This window comes from Corvus hawaiiensis, chromosome 9 (assembly GCF_020740725.1).
Source record: "Corvus hawaiiensis isolate bCorHaw1 chromosome 9, bCorHaw1.pri.cur, whole genome shotgun sequence".
Lineage (NCBI taxonomy): Eukaryota > Metazoa > Chordata > Aves > Passeriformes > Corvidae > Corvus > Corvus hawaiiensis.
The window spans coordinates 25,233,179-25,251,930 of NC_063221.1; the positions used below are offsets into that span (position 1 = coordinate 25,233,179).

Below are 18,752 nucleotides of genomic sequence, written 5' to 3' on the forward strand. Positions count from 1 at the left end.
GAGACCCCCATTTACACCCAGGCCATTGCATCTCACTGCCAGCACTGAGCAGACCAATTCACCAGGAATGTGCTCAAGCCTCCATGTGCCCTGTGCCATCTTGGAGCAGGGAGTTCCACCACGGTGCTGGGTGTGAGAACTCACTCCTCTGGTTTGCTGCTGATGCTGGGAGAGTGTGTGCTTGCCTTAAGCACAGTGAAAGTGTTTGCAGGAGATGTTTCTGACTGCCCGGCTCCACGGCAGAGCCAAATGCTTTGCACTGAAAACGCCAAGGCAGGCAAGACGTGCCTGAGTGCCTCTCCACGGACACCGCTGTGCGCAGCCACCAGCAGAGCCACCCTCGGGATTCTTCACCCACACTGCACAAAGTCCTGATGGATTTGAGAGCATTCAGCCCCCAGGATTTGCTCAGCCTGCATCTCTCTGCTCCCGCTGCCAACAAGGGCGCTAACTCGCCTCAGTTGTTGGAATGATACAGCTGTATGGCTTTGAGTGCAACTAGCAAGCGCTGGTAAGAGCTTTTAGCCAAAAGATATTTCTTTAAATGATTAAATGTACATTTGCAGAGCCCTAGTGTGTTCCAGGATTCCTCCACTTCCTTTTAACAAAATTCAAAATTTGATTTTCCCCTTACTAACTTGCTTAAAACAAAAGCCAAAGCAGCAAAGAACAGTCCCAAAAATGTGTTATACACCCTCAGAGAGTCAAGAAATGAGACATTTGTGAATGATTAACTGGATTTGATCATATCCTGTTTTTTTATGCAGTGGCCAAGGCAAACAAAGGTCCCCATTCTGTCACTGGCAAAGTGACACTGAGGAACCAGAGTCAAAGGTATCAGAGTCCGAGACATTTCCGAGTCCACTCTATTTTCCCTGAACCAGAGTCTTAAATGCCAAAAGATTTTGTAATGTAAATAACTGTCCCGAATCCAGCAAATCTTTGACACCATGACAGCACAAGAGAAACCAATTTTAACTCTTTTAAACCCATAGAAAAAAGTAACTATGCAAAAGCTCTGGCTCCTCATCCACACAATGGTAAGTCTGTCAACAATGTCAGCTCCTCAGCAGAGCCGGCAAGTCCCTTCAGGTGATGGATGAAGACCAAAAGGAGACTTCCCGGAGTTCCCATTCCTGCCCTCTGTGTGGATACCATGCTGAAAGCTGCCAGCCCCTGGGACTGGTGATCTGCTGTGCAGCATGGCAATAAGACTTGCGCTTTTAATTTTGCCTTTCCTAACTGGAAGGAACACCGGCTTCCATTAAAAACCCCTCAACTTCATATTCCTGAATAAATTAAAATCATAATTACAAATTTCCATGTGAACATCATAGTTATTTCATTGTATGTCTACAAACCAATACATATGAAAATATTAGAGACCATTAAGCTCAACATCAGTGAAAAACATCAAATCCCTGCCTCTGGCTGCCCATATGTGCAAATGGAGTATGTAGGAATTGTTGTGTTTTTATTTCTAGATAGAAAATAAATGAGCTTTATAGATATATATGCATGTGTGTGCATGTATGCTTTTGCTAAAAGATTTTAAAAATTTCTCTTCCTGGCCTGGGAAAAACCTCAAGAAAGTATAACTACCAAAAATTTAGTGCATCTAGAGACATATCAGACAGGTTAGAGAGACAGGGGAATGATCTTGCATTTGCATCACTATTCCCTCTTCGGTCTAAACCTGAATAAACCATTCCTAGAGCATTAACCAAATTTATCTTGACAGCTGATGAAAACTGGATCTGAGAGGTCAGAACATCAGCTGTCCTGGGAAATCTATGGAAGTGGAAAAGGAGAGAAAGCAGACATAAAAGATTTTCTAGATAGGGACCTGAAGAGAAAGTCTGTACTTGGGCACGGAGATATGCAGAGCAGCCACCCGTAACAGATTAAAAAAGCCCAGGTGTGGATGCAATCCTTCCACCCTCTGAGGATAAGGAGGTACTCATGGGATTTGCTCGAGGACAAGACCCAGTGCTAAACACAGTCATTTTGTAGTTTGAACACAAATACAGTGGAGTGGTCAGTGTGGCTGCTGCACTTCAGAGGGGGTTTCTTATTAAACTTGATGAGGCCAAGATTATTCTCCTTTCGCTCATGTCTTGTTTTTTTGAGACAGAGGATCTGGAGACAGTGGAGGAGCACATTATACAGTGTGGTTGCTAACATTAATCATAGACCTTCCATCTCTGCTTTGCTTTTTTATTTTTAATTAAGAACTGTGCTTTGGACTACACAAAGCAGATCCATGTAATGTGTTTCCTTATCTCCCCAAGGTTTCATTTTTCACTGAAGAAAGAATAAACCATCAATTTGGTTTTTTTTTTTTTTATTACTAAATTACTATTACAATTTTTTATTACTAAATTACTATTACAATTACTAAAAAACATTTAAAAAAATACATGAAATACACATGGTTTCCTTAAAGCACGTCCATGCTCAAACACACCGCTGAAAGAATGCATTTTCTTCCTTTCTTAGTGGAATATCCTGAGGCAGAGAGAAAGACACTTCTCAGCCAACTCTTGACAGCCATGTATTTTCTAATTGACCACATAAACTAAAGCTCTTCTTTTCCATTTCAGGCATCCTAGTGACCCTCATCAATAACCTAAGCATCAGGTTGCATCCCTCAAAAGTCAGATGAACTTGGGTGCTCCCTACACAGAAAAATTATAACAGTGTTTTGATGACAGAAGCAGAAAAAAAGTTTTTAAGCGAATGTTATGAACTTTATCTAGGTTTAGAGATCTACTACAAATTACTTTGTCTATTCGTTTCACAGTTCTTTGTTCCACGGCTTAGAAGGATAGTGGGGTACAAAGGAGCAGGAGATAATTCCCTCACAAAGGACCTCCATTGCCAGAGCCTTTGAAGTTGTGCTAAAAAAGCCTTGCTAGCCCATTAGCTGACACACAGCAGAAATCTGAACTGTTTCCATGCACACTACAAGCAGAGCTATTTTCTGCACAATTAGTCATAAAAAGGGCCAATGTAAACTGTGTCGGGAGGTCTCAATTCTTTACATTCTCCACACAGTGAATCAGACATTATGTATAACGTTTCGTTGCCATTTAGACCTTGGGCTGCTCTGCAATCAGGAGGCGGCAGCCTCTATTCTTCCTTCTCCCTCGATGCTGATTCTCAAGCCCCTTGGCAGCACCACAATGTTTATGGTAGGAAGGCTTCAGAAGAATTAGTGCAGGGAAAAATGCAAAGGGCTGAGAGTTGCCCCCTCACAGTTGGGGCAAATACTTTGTGGTTCCTTTGCCTGCTGCCTCCAAAACTGCATCTCCATTTCTCTTATTCTCACAATGGTCAAACTGAGTATTTTGGAAGCTGAATGATGAATTTGTTAAGATGAGGCTGTAGTAAGGAGCTACAGCAAACACTTCAGGCAATGACTTTTATCTGAATTTGCTAATTTCTCCACTATAGCATTCCAGTCTGACCCCGCGGTCTCTGGGAAACAGCAGGAATTTACTGGGAACCACATGCCACCCCACATTACTCTCTCCTCACATTACAGATGTCCCAGACCCATGACGGGGAACCAGTTTTGTGGATAAACCCTCCACATTTTTAATTCCCTTTTGCTCATTGTCCAGCACCTTTCTTTGCTAATAAATAACATGCTTTAAAAATTGGAGGCTCTTCAGCCTTTCCATGGTGACCCAGGTTTAAACCACTATCACTGCCACACAATTGCTCCTCTTTGTTCTTGAACCACTTTCTTCCTTAAAATCTCACTCTAGTGGTAAGGATGGTCTTGAATAAGTACCTTGAATGCACTTTGACAAGGAGCAAATGCTGGATTTGTGCAGATTTTGCTCAAGCACCGAGTACCCCTCTGATGTGAAGTGTCAAGGAAGGACACCAGGTAATGGATTAGGTGGGTGATATGCAGCACCTAGGCATGAATATAATGTTAGGAGTGCCTGAATATTTTGATTTTAAATTTTACTGCTAACACAAACAAAATTTGTGCTTGTGGGGATCCAACAGGGGAATTTTCTGGAAATGGCTTGAAGGACCCCAATCTACCCCAGTTAGTATGAAATAATGAGAGCCACACCATGCAGCCCTACCACGCCAGACCAGATCTAGCAAAAGCTCCCTAGAGGCTGGTATTCAGGTTTGAAACAAGAGCTCTGTGGGCTGTCCAAAGGAAAAGGGACTATCAAAGACCCCACCTTCCAGAAAAGTCTGTCACGCCAGGTTGCTGGCTTTTGCTCTGCTTCAAGACACGGTTTTGCACTTGGAAATAGCAGCATTATGCAAAAAGCTGTGAAGGAGAGCTGGAGATGCAGGGAACGAGCTTTCCTCCTCCCCTGCTTGGCAGGAGTATCCGAGCCCAAAGCATGCCTTAAAAAATACTTTGCACAAGCCACGTGCAATGGTCTTGTAAAGCAGGCTTTCATCATAGACTCCTTACATCATGCCACCCCTTCTCCAAGCAGATGGAGAAATCATTTTCCCTCTCGTTTGATGTTGTTATTCTATGCAGTTGTGAGGAACTGACTCATAGCCACTTTTGGACAGTCACGGGAACCGGAGCAATAACACATGAAAGCCAAAGCGTGCAGCATTTCCAAGGTCCAGCAACCCTCCCATGGCTCCCCTTCATTCTTTTCTTGCATGTAATCACCTCTCTCTCCTCTCACCCGAGTGCACTTACAGAACAAGCTCTGGAGAAAGGCCACACCGTAGCCGGAGGGAGAATGGAGCGACCAGGGGCCAAAAGTTGAGGGGGTTATTCCAGATTGACGCCAGGCTAATAGAGCACAGATTTGTGCTTCCCTGGGGTGTCTCTGAGATCTGCAGTGCAATTCTATACTTGGAGCATCTCAATCTGAAGGACAGACAGATTCCCACAGACCTCTATTTCCTTGCTCCCCGCAAATATAATAAATTCCCCCCATGTCTCTCCATTTCTGATCTTTCCTTCTGAGCAGCCCTCCTGTTAAAGGTATGGAGCTGTTGTTGAGGCACTCAAATGCCACACCATGGAAATCCTTCTCTAGAAGCAGCCTGGAGTGCAATGCACAGTCCTCAACAGGCTCAGCATGAGGTGGGACAGAGTTTACCAGTTTGGAACTGGCTCCTTGCTGGTACAGCGCTCTGTTTCCAGACTCAATGCAGGGCCATAATGTGAGCTCAGCAACTCAGTTCTCTGCTGTCTTCGAAGTCTTGGAGCACTTTCCCTAGCAGACTTGCCCTAAACATATGTGGGAAACAATAAAATGACTTTTTTTTTTTAAAAAAAAAAGTTCAATTTTCTTCCAAGTCTAAACCAACTGTTTCACTTGGGTTAAGAAAAACAACACAAGCAAGAGCTGAAGTGAGGTCACCTCCCAAGCATCTCCTCTGGCCTCTGTGTGAGTTTGTAGCTGCCTCAGACATTTCCAAATGAAGTGACTGGTCTATGCTAGTGAGTCTCACTGGAGAGGATGGCACCTCCACAGAGCAATTCATTCCAACATCTCAAATACCAGGTTTGGGAAGAACATGAGCCCCCTGTGCAAATCTCTCCCCATGGACCATGTGAGCATAAGGAGCTCCTTTAGCCTTGGTGTCTGTCAGACATGGCATGGTGGCCTGCCAAGCCACCCTGCAATTGCCCAAAAGCTCCTGAACACTGCACACAGCCCATCCTTCTTGCCCACCATTCCCTTTTCTGCCCTGTCCCCCACCTTTCTTGTCATGCCAGAGTTTGCATGGGACAGGGAGCTGCGTATGTTTGCGCTTTGGTTGGTTACAGGGCCATTTGGGCTATTTCATATTCTTGCTTCGCTTATGTGGCAGTTACGAGCAGTTTTCCACAGAGAGCAGGTCCAACAGAGGATGACTCTTTCAGTGTATCTTCTTAAAGAAAACATAGGATCCCTTGAGAATCAAACAACAAAGCCTGAAGATTTGAAGTGTTCATTCTGTAAAATGTATTGGCTATGTTTGCTGGTGTAAGAAATTTGTAGTAGGAAAATTGTGTGGGCAGGGTTGAAATAAAAGTTTCATTTACCTTGTCCCCAGTTTTTACTGTGAGTAAAGGCAGGGCTTGCTCAGTCTGAGATACTGCATGGAGGACAGTTATTGGCGTTTTCCCCCCTAGCAGAATGCCATGACTAGATGTGATTTTCTTTTTTGTTTTTATTTTATTTTTTTTTAAGGTGCATGCTCCTCACTGAACTATATTGTTGGGAAAATAACCTTTCTACACGAGGTTGTGACTGGAGGTGTGTGCAGTCATGGAGCTGTGTGACAGGAAACACGCCTCTGTGTCCCTCATGGGATCCTCTCCAATGGACAGGCTCAATATACAAAATCTTGCGAACTTTACCATGTCTAACACTGTGGCAGAAGAAAAGGAGACAAGTCTGAGGAAAATCTAGAGAAAACCCAGCATCTCTAAGAGTCTTCCTAGGGTGCTGGAGGCATCTTTGGGATCATCAGATCCCCCAAGTGCAGACAGTCTGGTGTGAAACGCGCTGTCTTAACATTCTTTGCTGGTTGTCATCAATGCCTCAAGCAGTGAGGAAATTGGTGAGGAAATGCAGCCTCTTTTTTTACCCAAGGTGCCTTATTAGTGCAGGTACAGCCTCGCTGAAGTAGACAACCCTCTCCCACCTGAACCACAATTATCAGCTCTTTCCACGGAAGCTGCTGCCAGCCCCCTGGATAGCCAGCGCAGGGCAAGCAGCCTCCGAGAGAAGTGTTTCATATCCCATCGCAAATCCCCTGAGCCATCCCCAGCTAGTCTGGAATGCACATGGACCTGCTTGCCAAAGCCAGGCAAAGCTCGGGGTAGGGGGCAGAAACTAGATTCTGTAATTCCTGCCTCCTTTCTCAAGGAGGTAGCTGTGAACGTGGTACTAAAACACCTCAAGGACTGGGTGGAGCCTGAGCTCAGGGCAGCTTCGGGCCTTGGAAAGCTCCTCAGTCAGAGAAACAGCTTTTTGCATGCAGAGTATCTCTGATGAACTTGTGGAGGCATCTCTGAGGCCCAGCAAGGACTGGACCATGTGGGACCTCAGCTGTTCTCAGCACAAAGCCAGTGTTATGAAATGCAGCACCTTTGCCTGCCTTTGGTAAAGGCTTCTGGCAGGTAACAAGGTGCATTAAGTGCATTTTAAGCACTTAATGGTTTCTTATAGGAAATAAATACGGGTGAGGGCCATGGTCCATCACTACAGGCTCAGTAGCGAGCTGGACTGTTGAGTCTGTCCTTTTTTGGCCTCATGGATGCATTTGGCTCCTACAATATACTGTGTCCACAATGTAATCAAGCCTGGTGTGGAACAGCACTTCACTGTTTGCTTTGAACCTGCTTCCCCCAGTTCCTCTAGTTTGCACAAGACAGTTCTAAACTGAATTAAACAAAACTGTAGTCTTGCTCCAGTGTGAGATCAAACCATTCCAGGAAAGTTAGTTGGGGGCAATGTCTGTCGAATCTGTGAAATTACTTCAAAAGACTACAAGACAAGCTGTCATTTTCTGTTTGAAAAGCAGTTTGAAAACCACAAATCAAAGCTCCCAGTTGGCAGGACACGGATCCTTGCTTGTTCTTTCTGGTTCTGACCTCTCAGTCGATTATTCTATAGACTACACTGCTTTCTTCATCTATTCCAGGAGCCCCTTTCTGGTGGTTTATTTGGATTGGAGATGTCTTGTAAGTGAAAAACCTGGTGAAGCCTTAGCACAAAACAAAGTGATTCCTCAGCAAATTGCCAGCCCCCTGGAGTTTATGGACACAGGACAAACTCCTTGCTGGAGGAGAGAGTACTGATGCTTCCTACCCTGCGGACACAGAAAAACAGAAACCATTTCACCAGACTTTTTAAAAAATGAAACTTCAAGGAAACCAAAACTGAGCCTCCTTAGTCAGGATTTTTTTATCTATAAAAAACTTCACATTGTTAAGACTGGTATGTGCTTTTCCCAGGAAAACCCAGCTGGCCACTGGATGTCACTGTTGTTGCAGAAAAACACCCCCGAAAGTTCACAAATGAGGCTGTGAGTACGGTGAGGTGTCACCCCAACCTGGAAACGGCCTTTTCTTCCAGGTTAATCAGCGCAGCGCTGGTAGCATCTGGAGGCTGCCTGGCCAGTGCAACACCTGGGGGCAGGACACCCTCAATAGTCTCCATCAGCAGCTGAGGGCAAGTCCTGTAGGGAGCTCATGGACCCTGATTCACCTGTGCCCAGGTGAGCGTCCTCTCCTCTTGCTGGATCCCCTCTGGTTTTGCTGAGACATGGCCCTGCTGAGCACAACACATCTGACCTGCTCTCCAGTTTGGACTCAACCCGTTCTCTTCTGCCATCCAGAGGAGCACACGGCAGCAGGCACGATTCCAAGCTTGTCCTTGATCATGGATTAAAAGCAATTACGTGCAGTGCTGCTCTGCGGTTTCAGCTGGCGCTGCTCTAAAGGCGCTTTGGCGCAGCTGCACCACTCACAAGGTTTGAGCTAATTGCTCCATCGAAAACTGCCTTGTGCTACATAGCTCATTTGCCACCTCCCAAGTTACACCAGGCATCTCCAAATCCATTTAACCACACAGAGGAAACCCGCCCTAAACCACCATCCTCAGACTTAAAATTCAGCTAAGGATCCCTTTGCAGCATCATAATGAGTCTCTCCAGGGCAGGCAAGGGTTTTTTTCGAGGAGTGCTTTGAGGGCCTAGGCTGAGGTCCTTCCCACAGAGGGAAAGCATGAGAAATAAGCCCCAGGAGTCCACAAAACTCTCTCAGATTGGAGTCAGATACTGCTGCTGTGGCATTCCAGGAGGTACAAACTGGAATTGTTTCCCACCTTACACTCCAAGCCCAAGGCTTGCTGCTTGATTCATGCCTGTCCTGACATTGGGAAGCAAACTCCCAAAACAGGGCAGATGAAACCAACAAACTCTTGCCTCTGAGGAGAAAAGGAAGGCAGGAACACACTGCAGACATTTGTTAAGCTGCTGAATATGGTATTACAAGACCCTGAGATACATGTCGTGTGGGAAGAGATCTAGAGCACTTACATCTGGAGCTCTGTCTCCTTTGAAATGCAAAGCATGCCAAAGATGTGGAATAATAGAAAATTGGGCTAGAAAGTACCCATTTTAGTCCATCTAAATGTCATAAAGCAGGATCAGCTCTCCCTGGGCATGATGGATCAGATCAGCTTTGACACTAAGGATTTTTATATAAATTAGAAAAAGGACCTCCAGAGGACATTTGACAGCACTAGGAGATTCCATGGCTGTGTCTTTTATTAATTATTTGTTCTCTCTTAAAAGCAAAACAGAAGAAAGAAATACTTTGTGAAGGATGGATAGTCCTTTGGCTAAAGGCCCTGTGGTGGAAGGAGGGGGAGTTTCCAGGCAGCAATGGCAAATGCTCTACCAGAAGGGTCACTAAATCTTATCTGTCAGAGAGACCATCTGTGTAGTGAGTGGGAAAAGAACAGAACGTGGTCCTGCAGTATTGAGAGGTTCTCAGCTGCAAAGGTGCTGTATGAATATCCATCACAACCCAGCAGTGATGAACTTCATCCTGCAAATACTTCCATTGGTAAGCTACTCTGGGCATGCAAACAGTTGTATCAAGCCCCCACATCCTCATGGACAGAGGACATCTTGCTCAAAAATTTAGAATTTAATAGACTAAAAGTCTTGGAAAGCTGTACTCCTCGAGTACTAATTTGCATATGCTATGTCTATGGAGAAGTTCTTCTCATTACAAATTTACTCCCAATTAGACTATCAAATGTGTCTCTACATTCCACTGATCACTAGTTATTTTTGTGAGTTTCACCCACACAGATCTGTTCTCAGCCACATGGCCAAACATCCTGACTAATTTCAATTTAGGGGTTTTTTTCTATATAAATACACAGAATTTCTATATACATCCATGCTTTGAGCAAGCAGAAATATTTGATTTGAGTCCCCACTGCAGCACTCTGGTTTTACACTGGTATAAACAGTAGTGGTTTCCACTGTTATCTCCTGCTGCCTGGCTGTTAACGGTGGGGAGAAGGAGCAACAATGAAGGCAAGCACAATTTATCTGAACATCCCCTCATACTACTGGCCCAGGGAGCAGACTTCTAGTGAAACCAAAGAGAGGGAGATTCAGTGCTCCTGTGAAGTTTTCCTGACACAGCTGTCCACTCTGACACATGATCACATTCAAAAGCTGAGTAAGTTATTATGGAAGTTCAGAAACCTCAAAACATACACAACGGATTTTGAAAAACATTGTGGTTGTGTGGCTTCGAGCGTGCTTGAGGAACATGTTAAAATCCAAACAAACAATCCCCGCCTTCACCCCTTTCTGTTAACACACGAGTGTGTGAGCACATCACCAAGCTTGCGATTTGTAGCTCTGTTATTCACAGCCTTCATTAAAGAATAACAGCCCCTGTTTGAGTATCACGAGGCAAAATTGTTCGCACATGTGGACCAAACAGACACACCAAGGCTGCACCCTTATGGTTTGTGAGTGACAGGCTTAATAAGATTACGCTTGATCTTTCTCTTAATAAAGCTGGATGACATTCAAGCAAAGCCTGGGGTTTTTTTAAAGGTACATTAAAGGAACCCAGAGTTTGGCACAGCTGGAAGCCTGAACCATCGAACAAAACTTGGCACTGCCAGCATTCCCTTACGCTCTCAGACCTCACATAATGAATATTTATTATCTATATATACAGACACGCACATATATTAAATACCTATCATTAGCTGGTCAAGGTCAATGCTCTGGGTAACAGAGCTGGATGTAATACCAAGAATGATGATGGCTCTTTTTTTTTTCCTTGTGTTATGAATCACACAAATTAAGCAACCCACAGTTTATAGAGTCTGCAACATGATGGACTGCTTTTAAACCACACATACCGAAGGGAAGGAGAACAACTCCAAGAAAATACAAAAGCAAAAGAGAAGTGTCATCACCTTACTGTTTAAACCTGAACACAGCAGAACATGGAGACTCCTGCTTAACTTTAATAACACCAGCAGCCTCAGCTGGCTCCAGGGAAGCAGTCATTTGCTTGAGATAAGTCAGGGCTCGTGTGTTTTGAAGCTTTATGGGTTAGAAGCTAAATAGTCTTAGCTGAGTCACACTGATTTAAACCATCACTGCAACTGGCCCAAAGATTACAAAAGACAGTTCACAAAGAAATCTCTGAGAGGAAGAGGAATCACTGAATTTTTACTGGGGAAAAAAGATATATATATAAAAGAAAAATAATGCCTCCCCAACTAAGACTTTACTTTTGGAAAAGGAAAGCTTCCTTAAGGACAGACTGAACATTCACATGTTCTCTTTCCCTCATCTCTGTTGGCTATGCCCTCAAGCTGAATGTCTCTGTATTAAGTACCAACCCCACAGATAAATCAGTGGATCTGAGGATTAAACAGAGCTCATGATGGAGCTGGTATCTAGATGTACACGGGGTGGGGATGGTTTAGACTCTCTAATTTATCTGCCAAAAAACCATCTTTTTTTTGATAGCCAAAATACTTCCCAAATTACATTAACTGAGGAATACTGATGAGAAATTTTAAGAGTACTGGAATACTGTCCTTTGCTGTTCCCAACACAAAAGTTTTTAAAAAATCACTATTTTATTTCAAAGCACGCAGCAATGATTTACTGAAATGGAATATGTGTACATGTAATTTCAAAAAGAACACAAACATGGGCATTAAATTAAACACTCTGCGGAGCCTGAATTTTCTTCCAGGCTTTTGTTTTGGTGAGAAAATGAAAATGTTTTTGTTCGGCATTGACCCAATATAACTTTTCCTTCAATCATCTGGTTCAGCCGACAAAACAAGACATAAATCATTTCCCCTGCTCTAGACTGAGTCCAGGTCTTGTTAATGTGGATGAATTCCTGATCCTCGGCATATCTCTTTTTCTTGACATCTATGTGCAGTACTTTAAAGCCTGAACATGGTGGTGGGACCTTCCCTGGCTGCTAAAGTCATATCCACAGACAAGAGGTTCAGAGCCAAAATACCTCTTTGCAGAGTTCCATCTTCTTCCCTTAAAGTCAGTCATGAGACTTCCATTGAATCCAAGGGAGCTGATCAGAGATTTATGCTACGGAAAAGTACACAAGGAAACTGTGCTTCCTTCTGTCTTCAACTCATGGCACTCAATTTGCTTCTGGGGCTGCAAACCTGTCCAGTCTAGCTATTTACTTTCATTTACAATGCTTAAAAGGTTCTCCTTGTGTGCAACCTGGTCAGAAGCTCACTGAAATCAATGAAAAATGCCTAGAAGGCATCTCCTGTGCAACCTGGGGTCCTAACTTCCAGTCGGTTTGAAGACACCAGAGCTCCAGAGCACTGAGAACACAAAATTACAAGTAAGCAGAACGTGATCAGCAGAAAAGATCCTCTTGCCTAAAGAGAGGCCCATGTCACTAAGTAAAAGCACCAAGACAATATGCCTTCCTGAAGGAATCCAGCCCATAATTATCCAGTTAAATAATTACCTTCCTTTCACTGGATGAAATGGAGATAATCCTGGCTGAAATAAGAAATTCATGGCTGGCTCTATTGGCATTTTTGTATCCAAACCCTGCGGAACTTTTAATTCAACTGAACTCCACATATGAAGCTCTCACACTATATTTTGGCTGACTATTCTGGGCTATTATATAAGCCCTTTGGCACTGGCCTATCCCAGATTTCCCCCAACCTCCACACTTTTTGTCACAGCCAACTTTCTGCAGGAAACAAACCACTTTTCATTGAGACCAATTAGCTCAAGAACGTCAAAAGAAAAAAAAAATCAAAAGGCTTTGGGTCAGTGACAAGAGCAATAGAGAGGCCATGAAAATGAAAGGGACTCGTTCTGAAAATGTTTTTGACTATGTCAGAGCCAATTCCCAATGGAAGGAAACAAGAAAAACATTCCTTGAGAGATTCAAGATCTGTCATGAATTCCCGAGGCACATTAAGAAGTCTCACTCTCCCCTCTGCCTCTCATTCCTTTCCGAGGTACATCATGCGGCTCCAGAAGGAGGATTGTAAGTTTGTACATCACCCACCCATTATCATACAGAGGTTGGTAAGAGATCAGTACAGTGGTCCCAGATATCCGAAGTCACAATGAACCAAGGATTAGAGAATCCTACAATAATGTTCCACAGTTTGTCATATTTTGGGGTGATAAGACAACAGAAATCAAAATTCTGTTTGATAATATTTTCTTTGTGGATGAGATACTGGGACTCCTTCTCTCAAGAAACACTCACTTGGATTCCCTGCAAAGTAACTGATTTGTGCTTCTGCTGCTCCATCCTTAAAAGAAACATAATCCATTTTCCTCCCAGAAGGACATATTTGTCCCATTACGTGCCTGTATATTGATAAATTTGGTGATGACTGAACTTTGGAATGAACTTCAGGATACTGCAACCTCTGTCTTTCCCACCATCACCACAATGCTCACCACTGACTCCATGTTCAGGATAAGAAGTCCCCCCACCAGAGCAGCAGACACCTCTTTTTTCCAGACTTGGAGACATCATACTCACAGACTTGTCAGTATTAGAACCAAAGCTCACCTTTCAAGCTGTTTGAAGTATGAATTCAAAGGATTACTAAATATCAGTCTCAGAAGGCATAAGGCTTCTATAGGGGGAAAAACATCACTGGTTTCCAGCTGAGCTTTATTTAATGACAAGACTTTGCACTTCCTAATCTGTTTGGAAAATAAATGCCACATGGCATCTTAATATACTGAGCAAGGGACAGTCAGGCTCCCAGCAAATAATTCATAATGACAACTTTTGGGTTAGATTTTATGACGCTCTTTGTAGGACAATGCCACGAGTTGGTCTTGAGTATTTCACCATGAGAACAAAATATTCCTCCTGACATCTAGCTCTGTGTTCATGGGTTCATTTTTTCTGATGATTAATTCTGAGTTCACGAAGAGTGTGTTCAAGATTACACGGATTCATATTCAGTTGACCATATCTGAGAGGATTATTTTAGTGTGCCCCAGTTTATGGCCCATGAAACATGATCCTTCTTGTCTCTCCTTGTCTCTCACTCTGCCAGCAGTATTATTCTACCAACCAGTGCTGGGAACTCCTGTTATCAGTATAAAAGCAGAAAACAGCTATTTTTCTCTATGAGAACCAGCTCTCATTCAGCCCCTTACACTTGCTCTACTCTCAGTGCCAGCAGCCAAGCAGAAGACATTAAAATATCAAAAAGTTTTGAAGGAAACGCCCTTAAGAATAAATCTACATTTCAGGTTTGCCACAGTCTTGATCATTTTTGGTGCATCTAGCACATATTACTGCTGTTACTAGTGATACTAACCTGAACAAGATGAAACACAGCGGAAACACCCCAATGCAACCTAAAGCCATTGTTTGTGTCTCTGAAGAGCTGTGACACACACGGATTACCCTGGAAGGTGTTTCCATCTCTACCCAAGAGACTGGTGCTGGCAGCTCAGCACAGATCCTGGCATACAGCAGGCAGATGTGCTGTCTAATAGTTTTGGCAACTTCTGACTATCTTTCCTATCATGGCATCGTTATCTTGAGCTGACTGCCAGCTGGCCTGAACAGTGCTGGATACATGAAACGCAGAGAAGCTTTCAACTGACAACACCCTGTAAATTGTACATAGCACTGTTATTTCATGTGCAGCCCCCAAAGATCTAAGAGCAGCTTAAGGACAGAAATCAGGTCCAAAGCTGTGACCCTTACTTAACAAGTGTGAGCTAATTAGAAAGCTGTCCCACTGAAATAAGCAGAGTTCCTCGAAGAAGTCTGTTTAATGCGCAGCCGCACAATTTAAAAAATGAAAATAAAAGAACTACTTGCACTGGGGTTGTTTCTCAAAGCCGCAGTTCTACTATATCCCCTTGGTGCTGTACCAAAGTAACAGAAACATGGAGCATTGCTATTCAAGAAACCCCATTCCTGGTCAGTAACACAGTTACTTTGGAACCGACAAATAATTGTTTCTCCAGATCTTCAGGCAACCTACAATACACTTACGTTTTGGTAAGTGGCCTAAGTTCCCACAACTCAATAGCTGAACCAGAACTTCTGCTGCACACAACCTCACCTGAACCAACAGGCAACGCAACTTGCTTGTGAGAAAGAGTAGGATTTGAACTAAAACCTTTTAAGTAAAATCCCTACAGCAATGAGCCATATTAAGCTACTGTTTTTCAGTATCATTATGGCTGTGACCAGAGCTGCTGGGGTTTTGTGTTGGTGTTATCGTGCATCCCTTCCCTCACGTGTCAGTGCGACGGCTCGCAGAAAGCAGAGGTTACATACACCGTTCTATTGGAACAGAGAGCGCCTTTCACAGCCCCTCAGCAATTTTATTTTCCTTTGACTGATGCTGTCAACACATTATCTGAAATCTGCCTCGAGCACAAGGGCTCGGGGAGAGTGTTTGCACTGCACTTGTGTGTTACACTACACCCTGCTTGGGCACACTCTGCCCATCACTCACCGAGCCCACTTTCTGATCACTTGACTGCCAATTCGACAAAGCCCAACTCCAGCCCTCTCCGAGCACACAAAACAGTCAAAGAAGGAAAGACAGCCTTTTTCATCTCAGTTTTCAGCTGAAAGTCAATGACTTCCGTGGTTATTGGTCCTTTTTTGAAAATAGAGCTTTTCTGTAAATACCATGCTTGTGGGAAAGATCAGAACCCACATTTTTTTTCACTCATTTTGGGGAACTTCAAAATGCAGCCTGCAGAACGCTTCTTTTACAGAGAGAAGTGAGACTATCTTTCAGTAACTAATAAATACAGCATATTCGCTTTACCAAAAGATCCTGAGTACAGTACTGCCATGCAGTAGCAAATCAAGCTTCCTTTTTGTTCTAGTCTCTGAACATCATTACTGTAGTTGATATATTCATGGAATCTCTTAGCTGATCACAGAAAAGAAAGCACACCTTAATACTGACTAGCTTACAATCTATGACAGTGAACAGCAAGGTATACTCTGTGCATCTGGAATTGCAGTGGAAATGCATCTCATTCAATTTTCCAGGAAAGAATTTGGCCAGGACATCAGAGCAGAGAGTCTCTCTGCTAAGCCTGCTACTGGAGCATTAGTCACAGCAACCCCTGCCCAAGGCTTGTGAGTCACCACCAAAGAGAGGAGGGACCTCACTGTCCCCTGACAGGGCATGGGGGGACGGCCAGTAAAGATGTACAAGGTAAAGAATGACTCCTGAGCTGCCAAGAGCTCCACCAGCACTTGGTTTTCCCTGCCATGGCTTCCTTCCATCTGTGGCTTGTGCCAACTGAGAGCAGTTAATGAGCAGCATGGAAGAGATCTGCCAGTCCGTGGCACTGCAGTGGCAGAAGTGAGACACAAGGACAGGACTGCCACAACAAGGATTGGTTTCTTTTCCACTGCTGAGCTCCTTTTCTGTAACACTGCTTTGCTTTATTCAGCATCCAATACCTGGGTCCTGAAAACTAATAACACTAAGAATTCCACATCCACACAAATGCAGATGTGCTATACACACAGATACAACAAGCATGTATATATTTTTCTGTAGAGGAAATATGGTATTTATGCTTTATAAGATGAACAAGGAGAAGAGAAAACCAAGAATTCTGGGCTATTGCCCAAACCACACAGCTTTGAAATCAGCGGTGCACTGAAAGAAAAACCCACACAACACAAAAACCCCTACGCTTTCTTCCAAGAAAAGTGTCTAAGTTTTCCAATTTGTTTATGACTGATGTCTACCCACAAGAGACTGCATTCCAGGCTGGATGAGACTGGACTGGCATACAACACCAAAAACCTCTCCTTCCTGAACTGGGGAACAATATCTTAAGTGTTTGTACACGGAGGCAGACCTGGTGTTGCAGAACTTTTTCCCCAAACTGTTCTATCTGCTTTTAATTTCCAATGAATCATCAAACACATCTGTAGGCTACTACTCTTCCAGACCAATGCTCTCTATTTTTTTATTCTCAGAACTCATCTCTCTTTTCCTGACACCTGCTCACTGCTCCCTCTGAAATACAGTCCAGAAGTATTCAAGTACTCAGAGGTGATTCAAGTTTCTTTCTCTAGAAGTCTCTTCCTAGCTCTGACTTTAATTAAATTGTATTATATGTGATGTAGAAACAAGTGAAGTTAAAAATATAATCATTAAGGTAACTTGACTCCCTAACAGAGAAAGACAGGATCTACAACAATCTCCAAATGCTGAATGTAGGTGAGAAATGTGATACAGCTCTGCACAGAAACAATATCCAGATGATAAAAGTACAACTGCAATATATCCCTAATTGCCCCAATCTTTAAGTAGTATCTAAGAGTCTGTACTAGCATTAGTGTCATTTCTCTGGAAAGCTCAGTTATTGCCTACCACAATGGAAACAATCCTCAGTATCAGCTACATCTTTGCTCAGCTTTGAGCCAAGGAATCGCTTTGGTGAATCCTCCCTAAGTCCCAGATCTGTTGAGGTACTGAAAATAGACTTAAATTGCAAACACTATCACTTCCCACTTCCAGACTGCAGGCGCCAGCCCAGAGGCTGGGTTTGGAAAAAGCCTGGTCTGTACCCCAGGAGCTCTGAGGGACCATCACCTACTCCTCACATCCCACTACTGTTTTCAACTTAAAGCCATCAGGGAGTTGTTCTTCCTCTGAGCCAACACCAGAGGTGTGCTGGAGTGTCAGGGCAGAGACCAGCTCCTGCTAATGGCTTGTTCTTTCTCCTGGGCTTGGCTGATGATGCTACTGCAAACTCTTCTTTGGTTGGGATGCCAGGGCCAGGTTGCTTCTGAAGAAATGACCTGGCCTTCACCTGCCAGTCATTGCTGGGGTCATTGCCCAAGACCTTGCAGTCTCCAGATCAGAGGCGGGACTTGCTGGTGGGGAGGTCTCCATGGCAGGACAGAAGCACTAGGTATCTCCCTGCTACCCTCCTTAATGCAGTCTTCAAACATTACTGTGCCATTCATGTTTGTTTTTTTACAGCAGAGGCAGGAAATGAACTATCCTCATTTACCCAAAGCATAAAGAAGCTAAAAACGTGGCCCAGGACCAACAGGTGCCCAGTAGGCAGGAGTAGGAACACAGATCTGCTGAGACTGATGGCCTGAGCTCTCAGAGGATGCTCTGCACGCTCAGATGAAGCATGGCCTGATAACATTATGTATGACCATTTCCCTGCTTAGGCTGGGGCCTTTCATCTCTGAGACTTCACAGCTCTTGCTGTCCTGTGTTTAACCTTGAGCTAAGCAGATAATTTATGACCATACCAATTCCAAAAGAGAAAAGGAAAAGCTGCAGTACTATACTTGAAGTGAAGTCTGGCAAGACGTCCTGCTCTCTCTCCACAAGTACTTTATGGCAAAGCCTGAAACGGTTTCCCGGGATGTAGTATATCTGGCATGAATCCCTGCCAGGCAAAAATCTTGTCTTGTTTAATTAGCTCTCACAAATTTTCACCATCCAGCTTTCTCACTGAGGTCTGAACCACAGATCCTGCTGTCCAGACACCACGGGGAGTGAGACACCACGTCCAAGGCCACTGCTGGTGGCCCGGCTGTGAAAATGCCTGATGGAAACTCATCTCATTAAACTTTCGAAAGATGGATGCTCTGGCATTGGACCAGCTCCGAGTTCTCAGCTGGAGTTTCTGCTGGCCTCCAACTCTCTCTTTGTAATATTCTAGGGTTTTCCTGCTGGAAAATGACTTGT

At 43.9% G+C, this 18,752-nt stretch overlaps 1 protein-coding gene across 1 annotated transcript in view; it reads right to left on the minus strand.

Moving 5' to 3' along the window:
• The window catches only part of TRABD2B (TraB domain containing 2B), a 266,418-nt gene that overhangs the window by 44,365 nt on the left and 203,301 nt on the right, over positions 1–18,752 (minus strand). The window lies entirely within an intron of this gene.